This window comes from Euprymna scolopes, chromosome 46 (assembly GCF_053919585.1).
Source record: "Euprymna scolopes isolate OS-2025 chromosome 46, ASM5391958v1, whole genome shotgun sequence".
In the NCBI taxonomy this organism is placed as follows: Eukaryota; Metazoa; Mollusca; class Cephalopoda; order Sepiida; family Sepiolidae; genus Euprymna; species Euprymna scolopes.
The window spans coordinates 138,218,060-138,230,282 of record NC_136527.1 but is presented as its reverse complement, the minus strand read 5'-3'; the positions used below and the strand labels follow the sequence as shown (position 1 = coordinate 138,230,282).

At 29.9% G+C, this 12,223-nt stretch overlaps 1 protein-coding gene and 1 pseudogene across 1 annotated transcript in view; both read right to left on the bottom strand.

Moving 5' to 3' along the window:
- Nucleotides 1-12,223, bottom strand: part of LOC145271429 (uncharacterized) — a 390,062-nt gene that overhangs the window by 208,173 nt on the left and 169,666 nt on the right. The gene's annotated exons all lie outside the window — the stretch shown is intronic.
- LOC145272031 (5S ribosomal RNA) lies at nucleotides 1,350-1,466 on the bottom strand (annotated as a pseudogene).

The window sequence follows — 12,223 nt, the reverse complement described above, 5'->3', positions numbered from 1 at the left end:
GGAAGTGACAGTTTGTCCTTGTTTAGAACTACGGATCGACAGAAGGCTGTAAAAACCACACGTTCACGTTAGCTATCTATAATATTTCTTCTATTTTTTTTTAAACAACTTTAATAGTTTATTTTTGAAGTATATTCCATAAAGAAAATAAACAACCCAATTTAAAAATAGAAATTACGAGTTTTTATATTTTATTCGCAGTTTCGTGTTAGAGGTGTGAAAAATTCCTACAAAAATTCTGATACACCAAGAGCTAGCTTGTGGGAAGGATTTCAAAATTTTGTAGCACATGCTCTTCACTTTGCCGTCTGGTGTCGCTGTCGAGCATTTAAGTTTGTTCAGTTTTTTTTTCTTTCTTTTTCTTCTTTCTTTTTTTTCTTTCTTTTTTTTTCTTTTCTGCCGGATTGCCAAATATTGTAATTATTTACTGTTGTTCTTGGCCTTCGGGCCGAGATCAAAGTGTAGAATGTGTTCCGGCAGATACTGCAAGCAAAGACCATATGTGGGGGCAACCTCGGATATAAGACCTTGGTCAATGTAGGGAGAACCCTTCATACCAATTTTCACTATCTAGCTCCCCTACTTCCCGGGGAGTTGGTCCCCAGTTCCCCTTCACTCTTCACATTAAAAATCGGCCTTGTGCCTAATTTGCTCGGTGGGGGAGCAAATACACACCCTATTGCTTTTATTTATTTATTTGTACATCTATATATCAATAGGAAAACGTGTGTGTTATTTATTTTGTGTGTCACGCTTACACCTGAGTGAGTAAGTGGCTGTCGTTTAATTGTTCTGGACTTCCATTTCTTGTAATAAACAATTTCTTCAAAAGTTTTGGTTTCGGTTTCGATTATAGCTGAAGTAACTGAATTTATATATATATATATATATATATATATGTACATATATATATATATATATGTACATATATATATATATGTACATATATATATATATGTACATATATATATATGTACATATATATATATATATATATATATATATATATGTACATATATATATATATGTACATATATATATATGTACATATATATATATATATATATATATATATGTACATATATATATATATATATATGTACATATATATATATACATACATATGTATATATATAACTGTATATATATATATATACATACATATATATGAAGGCTTCCATCAGTCTTGACAGACTATGGATACCCACTGTAAGGGTGCCTGCGCGTGAAATTTGTGTGGCAAGACTTGCGCAACCTCTAACCACGCCTCTCCTGAGTCAACATTGTTGCATACCAGTGGCAAGTTGAGGTACAAGACGACTGGAAACAATGCCGAGATAAGCGGAGAGCACATACAGCGCCTAGAATTCCCAAATGGTCACCCATCTGGTATTAGCCAGGCTCAACGTTGCTTAACTCCGGTGATCTGACGAGAACCGGTGTGTCAACGTGATTATGCCGTATACATATATATATGTATATATATACATACATATATATACATATATATATATGTGTATATATATATACATACATACATACATACATATACATACATACATACATATACATACATATATATATACATACATATATATACATACATATATATATACATATATATATACATACATCTATATATATATATGTATATATATATATATATATATATATATATATATATATTTATATATATATATGTATATATATATATATATATATATATTTAATTTTATATACAAAAGGAGGGTGGACCTATAAATTCAACCTTGTCCGTTCGTCTGTCTGCATTTTTCTCAATAACTACGCCTTGGAATTTTTTTAGATTTTGCACAAACAATAAACATGATATGAGTAAAAAAATGGTGCCATGGATTTTTACAAAACTTTCTGAAAAGTTGAAACTAATTTCTATATAATTTAGTTTGTCTATACTTCGTGATAACTCTTGGGTGTGCCCCAGGGGCTCTTTTATTTTTGGGACTATTTCATCATATTTGTTCAAAATGTTCTGTGTATGTCTTTTTAGCAGTTTTGCATGGTGCTGAACTCAAATTTAAATATGTTAAGGCCTTGGGGACTTGGGGGCTAAATACTTTTAAAAACACACCGAATATATGTCAGCCTATGTCACGGTAACATACATTGAGTGAGTTCCTAACAGTATTTTTAATAGGTTTTTAGTTTTAACTCATTTTCCCAAAGTTTACGTGTTCAGCACAGAATCCATCGCCATTTGTATTTTTCAAACACATCGGTAAACACTGTGTATTTTTCAGGCTAAATAAAAATTTTACATTAAATAAAACACTAAAAAATATCCAGATAGCTAGAAAAATTACTTATCTTGCCTTTGGTAACATTTATTTGTCATATATATGTTTTTTGACAACTTTTTCGAATCTCTATATTTATAGTAAAACAAACCCCGGTATAAGAATTCTGCTTTCGAAAATAAGCGTTGCTACCTGAAGAGGTCTCCAGTTACTAAATATTAGATGACTGAAACATGCTCATGACTGTGTAGCAACAAATTGCTACTTATGTAAAGACAAATTGAAAGTGTAACTTGCTCTACTTCGGTATTGAGCATTTTTGTATTAACCGCGTTGTATTTCAATGGTTACCTTAACTTTAATAATAAAATAGCAACCTCGAATTATATACATATGTGTGTGTTTGTGTGGATTCCAGAGGTCAACAAGATTCACCTGAAGCGGAGGTTATATCGGCTGTCTGGTGTCGCTGTCAAGCATTTAAGTTTGTTAAGTTTTTTTTCTTCTTTCTTTTTATTTCTTTTTTTCTTTTTTTCTCTTTCTTTTATTTTTTCTGCCGGATTCCCAAATATTGTAATTTGACTATTCCTTTTATTTACCGTTGTTCTTGGCCTTCGGGTTGGGATCAAAGTGTAGTATCTGACCGGCAGATACTGTAAGCAAAGACCATATGTGGGTGCACCCCCACATATAAGACGTTGGTCAATATAGCGAAACCCTTTCATCCGAATTTTCACTATCCAGCTCCCCTACTCCCTGGGGAGTTGGTACACATGTATGTTGCTTATCGAAATTAACTACCATGTCTTATTGTCTTTTCCTTATGAGTGAGGCCCTTCCTTCATAACTATACAGAGTGTTTATAGTACGCTAGTGCACATCGTAACAATTGACCCCCCAAAAAAGGCTAAATTCCAGAAATTTGGTCCTATTTGAACCATATTTCGCAAATTTAGCCCTTTTTTAAAGCAGTTTGGCCTTGTCAAAAAGAAAAGGATAATAGTCTGACCAAATTATAAAAAAAAAAATTTTTCAGTCAATATCTGGCAGTGTCAGAAACCAATCTTAAGAATGCATGAAAAAAATTTGATTAATTCGACCTCCTATTTTTACAAGCTTTCAATGATTCGACCTCCTATCTTTACATCAAGTTTTGACAAGCTTCTGGGCTTGACCTTCACTCCTGCTCTTAAATGGAACACGTATTTCAAATCTGTTGCCAAGGTTGCTGGAAAAATGTTGGGATCCTTCTATCGATCCCGTAGACATCTCACTGCTGATACAATTCTCTACTTATATAAGAGCCAGGTACGTCCAAGTATGGAGTACTGTTGCCACATCTGGGTAAGAGCTGCTAGAAAGGACTTGTCCTGCCTTGATAGGGTTCAAAAAAGACTTTGTAGCCTCGTAGGAGATGTCCTTTTCTCCTTCCCTGCAACCGCTATCTCACAGAAGAGATGTTGCGAGTTTGTCTCTGATGTATCGTTATTTTCATGGAAAGTGTTCCACTGAGCTTCAATCTATGTCCCCCCTCGCCAAACTTTCACAAGAAAAACTCGTCTAGCTGAAAACACTATCAATAATTCACCCCACTCTTTATCTGCGCCTAAACCTAAACGTAGATTCCATGAACAAAGCTTTTTTATTAGAACTGCACGCCTGTGGAATTGTCTTCCGTTTTCCTGCTTTCCAACTGACTAAAATATGGTTGTCTTCAAGTCTAACGTAAACAAGTTCTTGATGAGCCGTTCAACTTGTTAACAAATTTACTGAATTTCCATTACTAACAATTACTAGATTGCCCAATTTATCCTCGAGTGACCTCTTGACCTTGATAAGTGGCAATGCCTATGTAAAAAAAAGAAGCTTGTAACTACTTGAAAAATGTAATTCAAACCCTATTTTTTTTTCAATTAAAGGAGCAAAGACAAATTTTAAAAAAAAATAACAGATTTGATAGCAAATTACACAGTGTAATCAATTATTGATGCCTGGATTTTTATAAAACTTTCTGAAAAGTTGTAACTGATTTCTATATAATTTAGTTTGTCTATACTTCACGGTAACTCTTGGGTGTGCCCCAGGGGCTCTTTTATTTTTTTATATTTGTCCAAAAGTTTCTGTGTATATCTTTTTAGCAGTTTTGCATGGTGCTGATTACCGTCTAGATTTAAGGGCTTCCAGTTTGGATAAAAAAAAAAAATAAATAAATAATAAAAATAAATAAATACAAAATTTAACGGGAAAAAACTGATACAAAAACAAAAAAAAATATCTGATCTACAAAACGAACAAAAACAAAAGTAAGTTAATTTCTTTATCTTTTTTATGTATTTCTTTAATCTTGACACTTCTACACTATTGGGACGAATCTTTTAAAAAATAAATTAATAGTGGACTTATATATATATATATATATATATATATATTTATATATATATATATTTAAAGGGGATAAGAACAGCAGTTTAAAGAGCAGGGTGTATTTTAATGTAATAGTAAAATCACTAATGCTCGTTGTAATGCAGATATATAATAAGCTCAATAGGCATATATATCCTAGAGCTATTTTAATATTTAGTGAGATGATTGAGATTTTATAGTTAAAATTAAAAATTGAAATCGGTTTCATAAGAAGGATCACAACAAAGTTAATAAATTGTACGATCGTTTCAGAAACGATGTGTTTATTGATAGACATTAAGTCATGGACAATAATTTTAACATTTAGTTTTTGAAACAAAGTCTCCTCATCAGCAAAAATATGGGGTGGGTTTTTTTTTTAGAGACACCAAAAATAAACCTAGAGTTTTTTTTTTAAAGTAATATCTTATAATGGTTCGCATTTTAAAATTCGTAAGTATCATCGTCCAAGCATCTATAAGCTACATGTATTACAAGTATCATCGTCAAAGCATTCATTTGGATGGTAAATCTAGCTTATAGATGTTTGACGATGATACTTACGAATTTTAAAATGCGAACCATTATAAGATACATCTGCCTTACTTAAAAAAAATGCTAGGTTTATTTTTGGTGTTTAAAAAAAACACCCAAAATTTTTGCTGATGAGGAGACTTTGTTTCGAAAAACTAAATGTTAAAATTATTTTCCATGACTTATGTCTATCTCAATAAAAACATCGTTTCCGAAACGATCGTACAATTTATTGACTTTGTTGTGTTCCTCTTTATAAAACCAATTTTTAATTTTAATTATAAATTATCAGCCATTTTCCTAAATATATATATATATATATATATATATATATATATATATATATGTGTGTGTGTGTGTGTGTGTGTGTGTGTGTGTGTGTGTGTGTGTGTGGATTCCAGAGTTTAACAATAGACATCTGAAGAAGATCGGAGGTTATATCGGCCGAAACGTTGGGCAAAATAACAAACAACACTTGTCTGAAGAATTTCACTTTGCCGTCTGGTGTCGCTGTAAAGCATTTAAGTTTGTTAAGTTTTTTTTTCTTCTTTCTTTTTTATCTTTCTTTTTTTTTTTCTGCCGGATTACCAAATATTGTAATTTGACTATTGCTTTTATTTACTGTTGTTCTTGACCTTCGGGTCTGGATCGAAGTGTAGTATCTGTCCGGCAGATACTGCAAGCAAAACTATGTGGGGGCAACCCAACATATAAGACGTTGGTCAATGTAGAGGAAACAATACACTTATTGTACGCTAGGGCACGTCGTAAAAATTGACCCCCCCCCCCCCAGAAAGGCTAAATTTGAGAAATTTGGTCCTATTTGAACCATATATCGAGAATTTAGCCCCCCCTTTTTTAAGCAGTTTTTCCTTGTCAAAAAGAAGGGATACTAGTCCAACCAGATTATATATATATATAAAAAAAAATCCAAGTCAATATCTGGCAGTGTAAGAAACCAATCTTTAGAGTGCATGAAAAAAATTGATTAATTCGACCTCCTATCTTTACAAGCTTACAATAATTCGACCTACTAACTTTACATCATCAACGTTCTGCTCCCCATCTGGCATCAATTGAAATGAATTGCTCTTGTCTTGAGGAGGCCACAAGTTTTGACAAGTTTCTGGGTTTGACCGTTACTCCTGATCTTAAATGGAACGAATACATCAAATCTGTTGCCAAGGTCGCTGGAAAAATGGTGGGATCATTCTATCGATCCAGTAGACATCTCACTGCTGATACAATTCTCGACTTATATAAGAGCCAGGTACGTCCATGTATGGAGTACTGTTGCCAAATCAAGGCAGGAGCTGTCAGAAAGGACTTGTCTTGTCTTGACAGAGTTCGAAATAGACTTCGTAGTCTCGTAGGAGATGTCCTTTTCTCTTCCCTGTAACCTCTATCTCACAGAAGAGATGTTGTGAGTTTGTCTCTAATGTATCATCACTTTCATGGAAAGTGTTCGACTGAGCTTCAATCCACGGTCCCCCCTCGCCAAACTTTCAAAGAAACACTCGTCTAGCTGAAAACACTATCAATAATTCCCCCCACTCGTTATCTGTGCCTAAACCTAAATGTAGATTCCATGAACAAAGTTTCTTTCTTAGAACTGCACGCCTATGGAATTGTCTTATATTTTCCTGCTTTCCAGCTGATTACAATATGGTTGTCTTCAAGCCTAATGTAAACAAGTTCTTGATGAGCTGTTCAACTTGTTAACAAATTTACCGAATTTCCATTACTAACAATTACTATATTGTCTAATTTCTACTGTACACTCTTTAACCCTTATCCTCGAGTAGCCTTTTGGCCTTGATAAGTGACAATGCCTATGTAAAAAAAAAAGAAGCTTGAAAAATATAATTCAAACCCTAATTTTTTTTCTATTAGAGGAGCAAAGACCGAATTGAAAAAAAAATAACAGGTTTAATAACAAATTACACAATATTTGTTCTTTTAAATCGGTTTTAAAAAAAAAAGATTTTTAAAAAATCAACGACATTTTATTTACTTCGATTTAAAAAATCGATATAAATGCGAAAAAATCACTTATAAAAATACTATTGAATGTTTAGTTCCATTTTTCATTGTTCAGAATTTATCCATATTTGTATTTGAAATTCCCTTTATTTTTTAAATAAAAGAATTTTGTAAAAGACTGTTTGAAAAATGCGCGATTTCACAAGCATTTTTCGTTCTTAGCGAAAAATCGGAAGTGACAGTTTGTCCTTGTTTAGAACTACGGATGGACAGAAGGTTGTAAAAACCACAAGTTCATGTTAGCTGTCTATAATATTTCTTCTATTATTTTGTAAACAACTTTAATAGTTTATTTTGGAAGTATATTCCATAAAGAAAATAAACAACCCACTTTGAAAATAGAAATTACGAGTTTTGGTGCAAGTCTAGTAATGGGCCGAAAATGAAATGTATTACATGGAAAATCTGAAAAAAAAACAAAAAAAAAACAGTATAACGTACGTACTTGTCATTGCATGTATATGTCATATTCCAAAAATCACGTAAATCGATCAAGTAGTTTTTTTTTATTTAAGAAAATCAAATATTAAAGCACAGTTAATCGAGAATCGCTTTTTTAATTATGAATTAACTTAATAAATAAATAAACTTGACTTCTTGTAATAAAAAAAAGAATTTTTTTTTTTTAAATAAAGTCTATTTAAAAAAAAAAACTGATTCAGACATGAAATCAGTATTTAAAATTATTAATTTGTTGACTCTTAGGAAAAGAAGTCGTTGTCTTAATTTATCAGTTTATAACTGATTCGGACATTTTATTCCAAATAAATAACTGAATCGGACATTCCTAAAAAGGAAAAGAAGTCGTTATTGTTACTTTATTAATTTGTATTTGTAATAGGAAAAAGTTTGTTTTCGGCATTTCAGAGAAAAAAAAAAAAAAAAAAAAAAAAAAAAAAAACATAATATGTCAATTATCTCCCCCTTCTTTGATCCGTGGATCGCATTTGGTGGCGTTAGCTGACATAGTGTCGATCCAACATGGCGCTCGACTTATTCTCGATTAACTGGGCTATAATATTTGATTTACTTAAATAAAAAAAAAATACTTGATCGATTTACGTGATTTTTGGAATATGACATGTACATGCAATGACAAGTACGTACGTGATACTGTTTTTTTTTTTTTTCAGATTTTCCATGTAACCGATGTCATTTTCGGCCCATAGACTTGCCCCCGATTTTTTATATTTTATTCGCAGTTTCGTGTTAGAGGTGTCAAAAATTCCTACAAAAATTCTGATACACCTAGAGCTTGTGGGAAGGATTTCAAAAAAAGCATCTTCACTTTGCCGTCTGGTGTCGCTGTCAAGCATTTAAGTTTGTTCAGGGTTTTTTTTCTTTCTTTCTTTTTTATTTATTTTTTTTTTCTTTTCTGCCGGATTGCCAAATATTGTAATTATTTACTGTTGTTCTTGGCCTTCGGGCCGAGATCAAGGCGTAGAATCTGTTCCGGCAGATACTGCAAGCAAAGACCATATGTGGGGGCAGCCTCACATATAAGACCTTGGTCAATGTAGGGAGAACCCTTCATACCAATTTTCACTATCTAGCTCCCCTACTTTCCGGGGAGTTGGATGCCATTTCCCCTTCACTCCTCACAATAAAAATCGGCCTTGTGCCTAATTTGCTCGGTGGGGGAGCAAATACACACCCTATTGCTTTTATTTATTTATTTTTACATCTATATATCAATAAGAAAACGTGTGTGTTATTTATTTTGTGTGTCACGTTTACACCTGAGTGAGTAAGTGGTTGTCGTTTAATTGTTGTGGACTTCCATTTCTTGTAATAAACAATTTCTTCACAAGTTTTGGTTTCGGTTTTGATTATAGCTGATAGCACTCCAGTAATCTATATTTTTTATAGATAATTTTATCAAGAATTCATCAGAAGTTTTGGTTTCGGTTTCGATTATAGCTGAAGTAACTGAATTTATATATATATATATATATATATATATATATATATATATATATAAATATATATATAAATATATATATATATATAAATATATATATATATATATATAAATATATATATATATATAAATATATATAAATATATATATATAAATATATATATATATATAAATATATATATAAATATATATATATATATAAATATATATATATATATATATAAATATATATATATATATAAATATATATAAATATATATATATAAATATATATATATATATAAATATATATATAAATATATATATATATATATAAATATATATATATATATATAAATATATATATATATATAAATATATATAAATATATATATATAAATATATATATATATATATAAATATATATATATATAAATATATATAAATATATATATATATATATATATATAAATATATATAAATATATATATATATATATATATATATATAAATATATATATATATATATATATAAATATATATATATATTTATATATAAATATATATATATATATATATAAATATATATATATATATAAATATATATATATATATATATTTATATATATATATATATAAATATATATATATATATAAATATATATATATATATATATAAATATATATATATATATATATAAATATATATATATATATATAAATATATATATATATAAATATATATATATATATATATATATATATATATATATATATATATATATATATATATATGCATATATAATTTTATATACAAAAGGAGGGTGGTCCTGTAAATTAAAACTTGTCCGTTTGTCTGTCTGCATTTTTCTCAATAACTACGCATTGGAATTTTTGTAGAGTTTGCACAAACATTAAACATGATATTAGTAAAAAAGTAACAGAATGGATTTTCCGGGAAAGCTCAGGTGGCCCCTCCCCTCGGGGATTTTCTTTTGGGTTTTAATTGCTAAAATTGACACTTTTGTGCTCATTAAAAAAATTGGTGCCATGGAGTTTTACAAAACTTTCTGAAAAGTTGTAACATATTTCTATAAAATTTAGTTTGTTTATACTTCGCGATAACTCTTAGGTGTGCCCCAGGGGCTCTTTTATTTTTTGGACTATTTCATCATATTTGTTCAAAGTTTTTCTGTGTATCTATCTCTATTTAGCGGTTTTGCATGGTGCTGAACTCAAATTTAAATATGTTAAGGCCTTGGGGACTTTGGGGGCTAAATACTTTTAAAAACACACCGAATATATGTCAGCCTTTGTCACGGTAACATACATTGAGTGAGTTCCTAACAGTATTTTTCATAGGTGTTTAGTTTTAACTCATTTTCACAAAGTTTACGTGTTCAGCACAGAATCCATCGCCATTTGTATTTTTCAAACACATCGGTAAACACTGTGTATTTTTCACGCTAAATAAACATTTTACATTAAATAAAAACACTAAAAAATATCTAGATAGGTAGAAAAATTACTTATCTTGCCTTTGGTAACATTTATTTGTCATATATTTATGTTTTTTGACAACTTTTTCGAATCTCTGTGTTTATAGTAAAACAAACCCCGGTATAAGAATTCTGCTTTCGAAAATAAGCGTTGTTACCTGAAGAGCTCTCTAGTTACTAAATACTGGAAGACTGAAACATGCTCATGACTGTGTAGCAACATAATGCTACTTATATAAAGACAAAGTGAAAGTGTAACTTGCTCTATTTCGGTATTGAGCACTCTTGTATTAACCGCGTTGTATTTCAATGGTTACCTTAACTTTGAAAAATAGCAACCTCGAATTATATACATATGTGTGTGTTTGTGTGAATTCCAGAGGTCAACAAGATTCACCTGAAGAAGGTCAGAGGTTATATCGGCCGAAAAGTTGAGCGAATGACACTCAAGATGGGAACCGACCCTTTGCAGTCTGATATCGTTGTTAAGCATTTAAGTTTGTTAAGTTTTTTTTTTCTCTCTTTTTTTTTCCTTTTCTTCCTCTCTTTTTTTTTTCTTTCTTTTCTCCCGGATTAATTTGACTATTGCATTTTTTTGTTGTTGTTTTTTTTTTTTTTTTGGCATGTGTGTGTGTTTGTTTGTATTTGTGTGTATGTGTTTTACATCCGTGTATAGCGTGTGTTTTATTTACTTTGTGTGTCACGCTTACATCCGAGTGACTGTCGTTTAATTGTTTTGGACTTTCATTTCTTGTAATAAATCAATTTTATCAAGAATTCTTCATAAGTTTTGGTTTCAATTATAGCTGATGGGACTTACGCCATTTATTTGTGTATAAATAATTATACCGATAATTTTTCATAAGTTTTGGTTTCAATTATAGCTGATGGGACTTACGCCATTTATTTGTTTATAAATAATTATACCGATAATTTTTCATAAGTTTTGGTTTCGGTTTCGATTATAGCTGATATTCTTGATAAATTATTTATAACAAATATAGATTACTGAATCTATATTTGTTATAAATAATTTATCAAGAATTCTTAAGAAGTTTTTGTTTCGATTATAGCTGAAGGAACTCAAGTTATATATATTTATTTCGATACAAGCTGATGCACTCAAGTCATTCTGAGATATGTATATATATATATATATATATATATATATATATATATATATATATATATATATATATATATATATATATATATATAGTTTTTTTAATCGTAACTTCATAATATGTAAAAATCGACAGAACATTAACTCTATAATAATATATACGAAATCTGCAAGAATTAAAACATCATATTTAAGCGCACTTTACAGACTTTACGAAGAAAGGATCTGTACGAAGAAATGATACTGATCTTGTGAGGATACGTTGCCTCTGTCGAAAGGTTTTGCAAGACATACAAACACACACACACACACATTTTCTGGAGCGGTAGAAAGATCCTACCATTATTTTATTTTTTAAATATTAAAAATTTATTCATATTGAAATATTTTATTTCCAAAACATAATTTAAACTTTCATAGTTGGAAGTTTTAATAGTTTAAATTT